At 45.8% G+C, this 13306-nt stretch overlaps 1 long non-coding RNA gene across 1 annotated transcript; it reads left to right on the forward strand.

Moving 5' to 3' along the window:
• The first annotated feature begins 6799 nt into the window (after positions 1 to 6799).
• LOC127664968 (uncharacterized) lies at positions 6800 to 12633 on the forward strand. The gene is made up of 3 exons (XR_007973294.1): positions 6800 to 7565; positions 10952 to 11049; positions 11312 to 12633. It is a non-coding gene; the product is annotated as an uncharacterized LOC127664968 (long non-coding RNA).
• The last annotated feature ends 673 nt before the right edge of the window (positions 12634 to 13306 follow it).

A 13306-nucleotide genomic window follows, 5' to 3' on the forward strand; every position in this document is an offset into this window, starting at 1 on the left:
ACCTCAAGCTCTGAGCAGCCATTAGAATCAAAGAATCAAAGCCACTAAAACTACTGTGGAGACTGCGTGGAATTATAAATAATGAATGCTTGATTAATCCTAAAGAAGATCTGAAAAAGGAGAACGAGCAAAGAGGCATTGGAGACATCAAAACAGATGGCAAGGTGGTAGGACTCAAACCAACTAGATCAGTAGTCACATTGACTCAAAGCCTTCCTCTCACTCCTAGTAAGACAGCATTTGTCAGAATGAATAAAGCTCAAGACCTAAGTATCAAAAACACATCTCGGGACCAGGGACATGGCTCAGTGGGTAAGGTGACTATTGCGTAAGCTGGCAACCTGAATTCCACCTTCAGAAAGGCGGAGGGAGAGAGCAGGCTCCAGGAAGCTGTCTTCTCCTGTCCATGCATGCGCTGGTACCTGTAGCCTCCTTCCCTGCTCTCCCCCGCCCCTTTTGCCCCCCATACCATGACTACTACCACTAACTTCAGCGTCTGGCGGTTCCTCAGAAAACTGGACATGACACTTCCGGAGGACCCTGCTATACCTCTCCTGGGCATATACCCAAAGGATTCCTCGGCATGCAATAAAGACACATGCTCCGTTATGTTCATAGCAGCCTTATTTATAATAGCCAGAAGCTGGAAAGAACCCAGATGCCCCTCAAAGGAGGAATGGATACAGAAAATGTGATATATTTACACAATGGAATACTACTCAGCAATTAGAAACAATGAATTCACAAAATTTTTAGGCAAATGGTTTGATCTGGAAAATATCATCCTAAGTGAGGTAACCCAATCACAAAAGAATACACATGCAATGCAATCTCTGATAAGTGGATATTAATTAGCCCAGAAGCTCTGAATACCCAAGGCACAAATAGCATATCAAATGACTCCCATGAAGAAGTATGGAGAGGGTCCTGATCCTGGAAAGGATTGATCTAGCATTGGAGGGGAGTATCGGGACAGAGAAAAAGGAGGGAGGTGATTGGAAAATGGGTGGAGAGAAGAGGTTTATGGGACATATGGGGAGGGGGGATCTGGGAAAGGGGAAATCATTTGGAATGTAAACAAAGAATATAGAAAATAATATATATATATACATATATACATACATATGTGTGTGTGTGTGTGTGTGTGTGTGTGTGTGTATAAGAAAATGGAGTCCACCATTTTATTTTACACCGGGCTCGGGAAAGCTTCCTGGACTTGATAGGATACAACCTTGGTTGGTAGTGAGGTGAAACAGTTCAGTATAGCAAAACCATTCCCTAAACGATTCTCCACATAAAGTCCTCTCTGCCCAATCCCTTTAGTTCACTTTCTTTGTATTTTGATATAATTTGATAATAAACCTTATTTTCTGATAACTTAAAAAAACAATAACATAAAGGAATAATAACAATTTTTAAACCATGCTTTAAAAGAAACTGATTTTAAACAATTTGCAATTTAGATTAAAGCCTATTATTGTCTTGGTTAGGGTTTTACAGTTGTGAGCAGACACCATGACCTAGGCAAGTCTTATAAAGGATGACATCTAATTGGGGCTGGCTTACAGGTTCAGAGGTTCAGTCCATTATCATCAAGGTGGGAACATGGCAGCGTCCAGGCAGGCATGGTACAGGAGGAGCTGAGAGTTCTACATCTGCATCTGAAGGCTGGTAGCAGAATTCTGACTTCCAGGCAGCTAGGATGAGGGTCTTAAGTCCACGGTCATGGTGACAACATACTCCAACAAAGCCACACTTCCTTATAGTACTATAAGGCCAAGCATATACAAACCATCAAACCTACAGAGGGCACAAACTATATAATTTTCTCCCATGAAGAAATCAATAACCAGAATAGCCATTTAACTAGTAAAGTGAAATTTGTAGTTAAAAATCTCTTTAGCTGAGTGTGGCAGTACACATCTTTAACTCTAGCACTTGGGAAGCAGAGGCAGGCAGATAGATCTCTGTGACTTTTAGGCTAACCTGGTCTACATAGCAAGTTCCAGGCCAGCCTGAACTAACAGGCTGAAAAAACAGTGGATTAACTCGGTCTCCAGCCCTCCCCTCTGTTCTCCTTCTGAAAGTTAAGTGGTTCTAGCCTTCCAGTTGTGGCTTTCTGGTGACCGGCCCTTATCCTGATGCCATTGATAGCTTGGTGTCAACTTGACACAGGCTAAAGTCATTTGAAAGAAGAGAAACTCAATTAAGAAAATGCCTCCATAGGATCAGATTATAGGCAAGCAGGTAGGGTATATTCATAATTAGTGATTGATGGGAGATGGCCCCGCCCACTGTGGGTGGTACCATTCCTAAGCCGGTGGTCCTGGTTCTATAAGAAAGCAGGCTGAGCAAGCCATGAGGAGTATAGGTCAGTAAGCAGTATCCCTCTATGACGTCTGCATCAGCTCCTGCCTCCAGGTTCCTGCCCTGTTTGAGACCCTGTCCTGACTTCCTGTGTTGATGAACAGTGCTATGCAAGTGGAAGTCAAATAAATCCTTTCCTTGCTTTGATCATGGTGTTTCATTATAGCAATAGTAATCCTAAGACAGAGGGACCTGCTAGGGCTTATCCCCCATAGCTCAGTCAGGTTTAATGCAAAGGCACTTGTTGGAAACAACAAAAGATGCTGTAGCCACTCAGGAGATGCCAAAGTTTTTAGGAGCTCTGGACCAGGTACTAGGGACAAAGGTCAAACAAACATCTCCCATGATACCACAGGGAAACATGATAAAGGCATCGAGGAAAAATGCATAGGAATTTCACAGTTACTCTTAAAACCCTGAATTCCTTGATCTAAGACCAGGTTGAAGACTGGGATGCTGGCTCTTATCACTGTCACTTCAGGAACACTGAAGGCGTCTAGCGAGTGCTGTCAGAAAGGAAAAAGAAATAGAATAATATGGCTCAAGAAGTCAGAACTAAAAAGTCTAAATGACATCATCTTTAAAAACAAATAAGCAAACAGAAGAACCATAACAACAAAACCATCAGGCCAAACTACAGTAGGCTTGGCTTTGTTTGTCATGCTAGAGATCCAGTCCTGGGCCTTGGGCACACCGGGTAAACCTTAACCGCTGAGCTACATCTAGCCCTCTCTTAACCTTGCACATTTTGAGACAGCCTTATTCTGTTGCTCTGACTGGCCTCGACATCAGTCTATCCCAGGAGGGAATTGAACTTGTGATTTCCTGTCTCAGGTCTCTGAGTAACTAAGGTCATAGAACTGCATCTCTGGGCCTGGCTCGAGTAGTTGTTTTCTTGTTTTACAATGAAAAATGTGTTCTGGGAATAACAGAGCTATTTGTATGGATGGATCAATGAGAATATAAGAACCTATTATTAATCTGAAAATTTCTGGGTACAAGAAGCCAGACCAAAAAAGAGTGGGATTTCCATTCATGTAAATTCCTGAAACTATGAAGTAACATTTAATTAGAGGAAGAACATCAATGAATGCTAGGGGAGGGGAATGGTTGGAAGGAAGAAGTTACACAAAGATATGTGGGAGGGCTGCACTGGAGAGCTGGCTCAGCACTTAAGAGTGCTTGTTGCTCTTACAGAAGACCTGGGTTCGGTTCCCAGCACCCACACTGTGGCTCACAACTCCAGTTCTGGGGAGTTAGTCCCTGACTTCTGACCTCCATGGGCCTCAAGCATGTATGTGGTCCATATACATACTTGTAGGCAAACATTTACACATTTTTTTTAAAGAGCACGGGAACATTTTTGGAAAAGAAATATGTCTGTTGATAATGTGGTGATAGTTTCAAAACACATAAGGTTTTTAACACATCATGAGCTTTAAAACTTGTTGACTTCTGTACATAATTTCTACTCCATGGGGCTGTCCTAGAAACAGTTTAGAGGATATAAAGGATCAGGCTTACTGAACTTGATCCAGCATATGTATTGTGAGTTAATGGAATACACCCTCCCTCCCTCCCTCCCTTCCTTCATTGTGTGGGCCTATCAGTTGATAGACTACTATCACACTCAATTCAGTATCCGCGTGAGCAAGACAACCTTCCTGCTCCGACAGTTGAGACCCTCACTGTGCTCACTCTGAGTCCTAATGACATCAGTACAGACACTGCCAAACCTGCCTCTTGTCCCAGCTGCTGGGCCTACTCCCATCTCTGGACTGAGCATGGTGGTAGCTCCAACGGGGCCTTCTCTGCTTCACTACAGAGCCATAGCTGTCCATAAATGTTTTAGATCTGACCTTCCCTTGTTCTCCAATGTTACGTCAAAGTTTATACACAATATTACAATAACCTTATGTGGTGGTTTGAATAGGTATGGCCCCCATAGATTCATGTGTTTGAATGCTTGGCCATAGGGAGTGGCACTATTCGGAGGTGTGGCCTTATTGGAGGAGGTGTGGCTTTGCTAGAGGAAGTGTGTCACTGTGGAGGCGGGGCTTTGAAGTGTCCTATAAGTTCTGCAGGTTGTGGAATGTTCTTCTTCAGCTGCCTTCAAATGAAGTAGTAGAACGCTCAGTCCTTTCTCCAGCACCATGTCTGCCTGTGTGTCACCGTGCTTCCCGCCATGATGACAATGGACTAAACCTCTGAAACTGTAAGCCAGCCCCCAATGAAATGTTTGCCTTTATAAGACTTACTGTGGTCATGGTGCCTCCTCACAGCAATGGAAATCCTAATGAAGGCACCTTAAATGTACTATTTTGAACTCTGATTCAAATTATTATCAAATGAAATCACAGTTATGTTTGCAAGATCATAGGATGCATATGCATGCATCTCCCTTTTTTTTTTTTTTTTTTTATCATTTTGCTTTCGTTGGCTTCAGCGATCTGGTGCCAACCAAAACCTGAATACATTGAAGGGATAATTCTTAAGACAGCTTTGTAAGTTTTAAGCCAGGCATCGTTTTGGGTCACATGAAGAATGTCCATGTTGGTGTGTTCCATACCTCCCTGGGTCTGAGTCATCCCTTTGTCCCATGTACAGATGCTGCGTCCGCTGCTCCACCCACCCCTGCCTCCTGTTAGTCCCTCTGTAGCATCTCAGCTGTGAGATCGGACTCTTAGGCTGTTGTGGCATTATGTTCAAGTCATCCTGATTTACTCAGGGATGGCCCTGCAGGAAGTCGCACACCACTTCCTATAATTATCATTGAGAGATAATTAACCATCATTCCAAGGACAGGAAAGATGAGCTGAGGGAGACATTGAGGGAGACTAACGTCTCGGAACCTGCACACACCGCTCTCATTGTTTTACTTTATTGTTGTGGTTAATCATTTTGTGCTTAATTTATGAATTAAAACCTTATCAAGCCGGGCGGTGGTGGCGCACACCTGTAATCCCAGCACTCTGGAAGGCAGAGGCAGGCGGATTTCAGAGCTAGCCTGGTCTCCAGAGTGAGTTCCAAGACAGCCAGGGCTACACAGAGAAACCCTGTCTCGAAAAATACCAAAAAACCACACACACACACACACACACACACACACACACACACACACACAAACCTTATCAAGCAGGAAAAAAAAAAACCAGAATACACATAGAGTTGGATACTATACCCAGCAGCAAGTATTGACTGTGGGTGTTAGAATGTATCTCTTTGCTGATAAATGGGAGTAGACACTTGTTTCCTAAAGGGGAACTCTATGACAGAAGACAAAAAGGCAGAAAGATACATTTGTTAACCTGCTCACTGCATTCCTGGCCTGGTGCCTGGTTCTGCCTATTCAGCATTTCATTTAATATTCTTCAGAAACAAAAATCCTGTTCCCACTTGGGTCATGGCTCAGTGGGTAAGGATACCGACTGTGGATCCTAAGGATCCCAGTTCAAATCCCAGCCTCTGTGTGATGGTTCACAGCAGTCTGAACTGTAACATTGTGTTTGGGCAGTGGTGGCACATGCCTTTAATCCCTGCACTTGGGAGGCAGAGGCGGGTGGATTTCTGAGTTTGAAGCTAGCCTGGTCTACAGAGTGAGTCCCAGGACTGCCAGGGCCACACAGAGAAACCCTGTGTCCAAAAACCAAAACCACAACCAAAACAAAACCAAAACCATCCTTTTCCACCAGGCAAAAACCGGAAGTGTAGGGCTCACAGTTAATACCAACTTAGACCCTTATGACTCTGCACGGTGTGTGCACCTCCCTCAGTATTTGCTGCCCTTGTTAGGGAAGGCCTCATCGCTGGACTTTAGGCGTGAACTGCAGACCACAGGTCTGGATCAGGCAGGGTGATGTTGGCTCTAGACAAGCCAGAGTGGAGGACCTTGGTTATTGCCGGGTTTTGTGCTATTTTTTAGAATATTACATGGGAAGTATCTGGGAATTCATCTTCTTCAAAAATGTTTGGTAAATTCTGTTGTGTTTTTTCAGCAAAGATCTGTATTTGGCTATAGCGGAAGCAGATAACAGTGACTCCTGAACGAGGTGGGGTCGTGGGGGGGGGGTGTTGTTCTGACTTATTTAAAGACTCCAGGTAGCAAGTGGAAGGTGGTTGGCTTGGGGGACCCTGATGCTCCCCACTTTCCCGTCTCAACATGCTCTAATGGTCTCACAGGTTAGAAAGACTGCTGAGGCAGACAGACAACAGGTCCACAGGCTTTATAGGTGGACAGAAAGGACAGGGGACCACACTTCTCCCAGAGCCACCATCAGCTTCTCAGCAGTGTTCCTAGACGTTTCACCCCAGATGTCTGCATCTGCTTGTTCTGCACCCCAACTGTAAAGGAAACAGGAAATGAATGTAATATTTTTAGCTGCCCACGTTGCTGCCCCCAAAGAATCAGAGCTCTTTGGGTAGGAAAGAGCAGACAAATGGATCCTGGGCAGATGGCCAGCAGCGCCTGCATGCCTTGGGTCTCCCATCCTAGGAGAAGGCTCATGGCCTCCTGCTACCCTCTCTGGGTATCTTTCCTCAAGAGATACTCTTAGTCCCTTCTCAGCAAACAGGAACTTTCTACAAGCCAGCCACCACCACACGTGCTGTACTGGAGATGCAGGCAAAATGGCTGCTTACAGACAGCCGGCGCCGAGGACTGCCTTGCAAGAGTAGGGAGCTGGAGCTCCCCTCCTTGTTGGAGTGGCTCCAGCGGGCCTCCTCCAGGCTTGGCGCCAGCTCTACAGCGCATGAAGAGGCTGTGCTGAAGCACACCGTGCAGTCTGCACTAGGACATGGCTGGCTTGTGGAGGCTCCTGGAAGGCATCCGCGCCATGGCCAAAGTATCCGTAGGAACAGACATCACTGGTTAGGTCCTGCCTGACTGAGTGCAGGACCGAGTACCCGTTCTTGGTTCTGGAGCCTGGGCTCTCCGGGTCTGGGGCGGCGAGCTGAGAGGGCAAGGGCGTGGGTGGCATGCACAGCACCAAAGGAAGTTCTGTGCCTGCCAGTGCCCGGCTCTCTGCCAATTCGGAGGAAGCTGCCTAGCTTACTGGACCCACCTTCTGCCTCCTGCGCCTCCTCCTCTAGGGTGCCCTCTGCACCGGGAAGTGGGCTTGAGGCCGTGAAGTCCACGGTGTAAAGTCCTGTTTGAGGCTGAGAATGTCAACAACTTTGATTATTTTGGCTGCAATTAGAAAGTAGGTACACTTCACTTCTTGGGGGAGGGAGGAGAAGAGGGGATGTTCTTTCCACATTGTGATTTCTCTCTCCATACGGATCACCCAGCTGGTAACTGATAATTTAAGACTTCTTCCTTTGTTGGGGGGAAACCTACTTATTAAGAAGAGGGTTGCTTCTTTCTAACTTCCAATCCTCAGACAGGGTTTCTCTTTGTAGCCCAGGCTGTCCTGGAACTAGCTCTATAGACCAGACTGACCTCTAACTCACAGAGATCCACCTGCCTCTGCTTCCCAAGTGCTGGGATGAAAGGTGTGAGCCAATACTGCCTAGCTTTTTATTGCTTCTTAATGAGGATTCCGGGCCAGGTGGTATAGGTGAGTTCTTGGGGCAACTAAACAGGATAACAGAGGTCTCTGAGTACTTGCTATGCAAATTTTAATTCAGTAAAGTGACAGGCAGAAGAATTACAATAGCCATGAATCCCTAGAAAGGAAGCCCTTGGCTCTGAGGGCCTGTTTTTGCTTTCCATCACAATAATAACTAGTTTGCTGAACTAGTTTACTATGTATGCCCCATTAGCTACAGTTTTATGTTAGGGATTTGATCTAATTCTGAAAACAACTGGAAGAGCTGAGACTTATTTCTTTCTTTTACAAGCAAACTATGAGGTCAGTGCATTTAAATAACTGACCCAAGAACACACAATTCTTTAGGTAGTGAACTAGATACAAATCCACATCTGCCTGGCCTAGGCCTGAGTTTTAGTCTGCTGTGAATCTCTGACTTGAAAACCACCCCTCAAAGAACACTGCTGAAGTTCTGCAAAGGAGCATAGTCTTTAACGCCAGTCTGTTGGTTTTCATTAAACATCTACCAGGAAACTCAGAAAACTCAGTAACTAGTTGTGGGAGGCTTTGTGAGTGGGTGTTATGTGCACACATTGAATTATGTATCCCAGGTTGGCTCTGAACTTCAACAAGGGTTGCTTGAACTTTATAATCCTCCTGCCTCCACCTTCCAAGTGCTGGATTACAGGGATGCACTATCTAGTTCAATTTATGGAGTACTGAGGATTTGATTCACCTTCCTGCTTGTTAGGTAAGTAACCTACCGACTAATTTTTTGAGGACTCCGTTACACAGGAGTAAGTAAATATAAGAGTTACCTGAAGTGTAAAGAAATCAACAATATATTCAAAATTGCTGTTAGGAGATGGTTGGAATGTGGGTTCCAAATCTTACTATGCCCATCCCCCCAACTTCCTTACGGTTGAACATGACTCACACAAACTCCACGTACTTCCTATATATAGAGAAAATGTGTCTGACACTTACTGGAGAAATGGTGCTGTTGTTAATCCCAAACATGCAAGGAAAGACACCAATCCAAATCATCAAATTAATTAAAGCAAGCTTCTTTATTCACATACACAGCTGTCTCTCCCTAAAAGTGGGGTTCAAGAGACCAGCACTGGATGCGAGGAAGACAAGGTTTTTATAGCTCAGGGCTAGGGGGTTTCCAAATGGGGGAATTTGGCTGGCGGGCTAAATCGGTGTGCTTAAGGAAGCACAGCATAACAAGGCGAACTTCATAGCAATCTTTTCAAACAATGGTAGGGTTGCAAGATGGTCATTGCAACTCTTTGAAACAAGGACGTAGTTGTTTCCTGGAACAGGCACTACAGAACCATTTGTAGTTAAGGTTACAGGTAGGGCACAGGCCAATCCTTGAGAAACAGATTTAATCATAAAGAGGAATGAACCAAGTTTGCCTTTACTGTAAGATGGCTTCAAGCCTAAGATGGAGGCAGGCTGGTTCGTCACTGAGATCTCAGGCATCCCAGAATGCAGGACTCGGCTTCTGACATAGCCCCTACTCTCAGCCTTCCGTCTTGCTTCTGTGTGTGTGTGTGTAGCTTGTGCGTGTGTAGGTCAGAAGTCAATTCCAGTCACCTTGCTGTTTGAGACAGGGTCTCTCACTGTACCTGAAGCTCACTGATCCTGCTGGGCTGGCTGGGTGTCTCCCCAGTACTGGAAATAGAACCACATTACCATACTGGGCTTTGTATGCGGGTGCTGAGACTGACTGAGCTAATGTCCACACTAAGCTGCGGGTGCTGAGACTGACTGAGCTAATGTCCACACTGAGCCGTCTCCCAGGCCCCTTGCTTCTCTGCTCTTGCTTGTATCTTTCTGCAGATAGGCCTCTCCTCAGGTCCTGGCCGCTTTGGGGATAAGGTCAAGAGGGCTCTCTCTCTTCTTAGTTCCGATTATACTCTTAGGAAGGAGCTCTAATGGATCTCATTTAGATAGTGACTTTTGTAGTACTGCTCTGCCTGTGCCACCTTCTCAGCTCTGTGGTGAAGGTGTCAGCTACAACTGAAGCCTCACACTCAAAATGGGTCAGGCGCAATCCCTGACCTCCACCCCAAGAGGAGACTGTGCTTTAAGTCCAGAGGACTCGTTCGGTGATTTCAGGGACCAGGCTTGGAATAAAAATGAAGCAGGCTCATTGGTGATTGATAAACAGCACAGTTCATGCTGCACAGAGAATATACTGTCACCGGATGGTGAGGGTGCACGCACATCTGTAATCCCAGCACTCTGGGAGGCAGAGGCAGGTGGATTTCTGAGTTCGAGGCCAGCCTGGTCTACAGAGTGAGTTCCAGGACAGCCAGGGCTATACAGAGAAACCCTATCTCGGAAAAAAAAATCCAAAAAAAAAAAAAAAAATGCAGACTGAGTGCAGAGATTCCTTTTTTTTTTTTCTGAGAAAACCGAGAAATCCAAATATTTTCAAATTAAACGTTTTGACCTTTTTGAATGCTGTCAGCCAATTTAAAATAGATTTAAAACATTGCGTGAGAATAACAGGGATTTCTGTGAACCTGTGGAACCCCGGGCCGTGACCTGTAAGTGTAAACACTTTGAGGAAGATAATGTGAGATAGATAATATAACTGATGTCCACCCCTATCTACAGATAACTTCGGGAAAGGAAGTGTTCCTCTCTGCCTGAGGTCTCTGCTCGTGGGATTTTTTTTTTTCTGTTGTGACTCCTCAGGGAGTACTAGGACGTGAGGCCCTTCAGGAGTCGTGGGCATGTGGAGCGGTTGAGGCTGTGGAACACACTGGCAGATATCATTCTTATGTTAACCAGGCCAGGCCATAACAGGGCCTAGGCCAACTGCCAAAGGTGATCTGGTGCGTTAGCCAGTGTTTACCAGAAGAGTATATCCCATGGGTCCCACCTTATGACAATCTGACTAATACTGATTTATTGGGTCCAAACTTTATCACATCAAGGAGCATCTCTGTGTAAATGTGCATGTGTCTTCTTGGCTCAATGACTATGAAGCCTAAGAAGTCGTATACATTTCATGAATTTTTTTTTTATTTCTTCAGCTTATATGTGTGCTTTGTGTGGTCAGAAGACAGCTGAGCAGGAGATGGTTCCCTTCTACCATGCAGATGGGAACTGAACTTAGCCATCAGCCTTGGTGGTAAGTACATTTATCTGCTGAGAGAGACATCTAGCTGGGCCGTGGCCCACAATTTTTCCGTATGGAATCTGCAGACCTAGGCAAGCTACTGCTAGTGTAATCGGAGGGCCTAAAGGTTAGAAAGCAGAGAATTCAACCACCCTGTGTCCCTGTACCATTTTGGTTTATTCAAGCCCTGGATGGGCTGGATGACACCTACTCACATGAGGGAAAGCCATTAGTTTTTCCTCAGTTTACCAATTTAAATGCTAATCTCTTCTAGAAACATCCTCACAGACATCCAGCGATATTATTTAACAAGATATCTTAGGGGCATGGTGGCTTACACTGACCCACTAAAATGGTCCATCACACCCAGGAATAAGGACGGTGAGTCTAATCTATGAACATCAGGGAGATCAAGAAGTGAATTGATCATCTTGAAGTCATGTAATGAACAGTGAACGAAGGGACAAAGGAGAAGACACAGGTCTACTGAGATCTTAACAAGGGAGGGTCTGAGGCAAAGAGGCCAGAGGACATTTCTGGAAGTTTGTATGCTTTATCTTGATAGTTTTGGTTACAAATACTGACTTGTCTGGTTTGAGAAAATTTGGAGGGAGCCATGCTAGAGGTAGAATGGGAACTGTGAGTTGCCAAAGCCTCCACGACCCAGGGTGGGCTTCTTTGAGGACCTCAGCTGAAGGGATTTGCTCATCCTCTGTCTCAATATGCACCCAATTCTTTCAGGGCCCAGTGGGTTTCTTCCCTGTGGGCTATTCTTACTTTATAGGTCCCAATTCCCATAGTCTAGACTGTCTTTCTCAGGAATGCCCTTTCTCCTAGGATGGAAAACAGAAACTTCAGCCATCAGTCTCCGGTCAGATGGCCACATTTAGGCATTTTGGTTCTATAAGCCACCTTCAAATTAGGTTTCTATTTACTGAAAAAATAAAAAAGGAAAAAAAAAATGAAGAAAATCAAATAGTAAAACCCATACAGCTATGCTTAGGAAGGAAAACCTCTTGTGAGGTCTAGCTTTGTATGTAGAGTTGTTGGCATCTTGTAATGGTTTATAACCCTCTTTGTCACAGTATACCCTGAGGGTTGAAGCCTTCCCCAAATCCTACCTATCCCACAAGGTCGAGTTCATTCCCCTCCCCTAATTTCTTGTTTACTTTAGTCCCAAGTTCTCCCATCTTCTAAACTCTTTTTGTCATTTACTTTGGATAGAGAATATAAGGATGGCGTACAGTTGGAGTGTGTAATATAAGCACGTTGCTGACGTGTACAGTGCCCTTTCCCCTGGATGGATTGCAGATGAATGTTCACGGGGTTATGTTGATGTTTGTTTCTCTCTAACTGTGCACAAACCTACTATCATTAAATAGTACCAAAAAAAAAAAAAAAAGCTAGATCATAGGTCTTGCGATTCTAGACTCCTAGTGTATGGAAAGTTCTAATAAGAATGGAGAGATGTGGACTGGAGAGATGGCTCAGCCGTTAAAGGCTAGGCTCACAACCATAAAATATAAGAATGGAGAGATGCCTTTGCATTGATTTAAAAAGAGAACAAGTAAGGATTGCTTTGAAAAAAAAGTTTTAGCACAAAAATTTCAATATATGGGAAAGAAAATAAAATAGGTGGCATAACTCCTATGTGACAGATGGATGAACTGAGGTATGGAGTGGCCTTGGCGTCGGGGCTCTGAGCCCCTGAGAGGGAAGACTCTGAGTGAACTTAACATCTTGAGTACATGTGAAATGAACACTCCAGCACCTCCCACCTTGCTGCCGGCGGAGCGAACAGCGGCCACGTGACACGGCTTGTCCATCACCGCGGAAGGCGGGACTCCGAGGACGGTCCTCGCTATTCTCCCGGTCCTCCAGTAGGGAAAGAGGAGCCTCTCACGGTGGGCGGGCCAGACCCGCCTTCTCCGCGGCGGGGGCGGGCTCAGCCGTCACCCTCCAGTGTGGTCCGGGTGAGCCCCAACCAGCTAAGACGAAAGGGCGAGGCACACGTCAGTCATAAGGTTCCGCCAATGGACGCGCGCGTTACCCGCAGTTCCCGCCCCCGCATCGGATTCCCGGCGCGCGCGTAGCCTTCCCTCAGGCCGCCGAGGCGGCGCCCGCCCGCGCTTCCATCCGGGTTCTCCCGCGCTGCTCTCCGGGCGCGGCGGCGGAGGGCCACGGTGAGGAAGGCCGGACCATTTCCGTGGCGGCAGCGGGAAGCCTTTTCCTTGAGCTCGAGGTGGGTACTGCGGGCGTGAAGGCGAGC

The sequence above is a fragment of the Apodemus sylvaticus genome, chromosome 14 (assembly GCF_947179515.1).
Source record: "Apodemus sylvaticus chromosome 14, mApoSyl1.1, whole genome shotgun sequence".
In the NCBI taxonomy this organism is placed as follows: Eukaryota; Metazoa; Chordata; class Mammalia; order Rodentia; family Muridae; genus Apodemus; species Apodemus sylvaticus.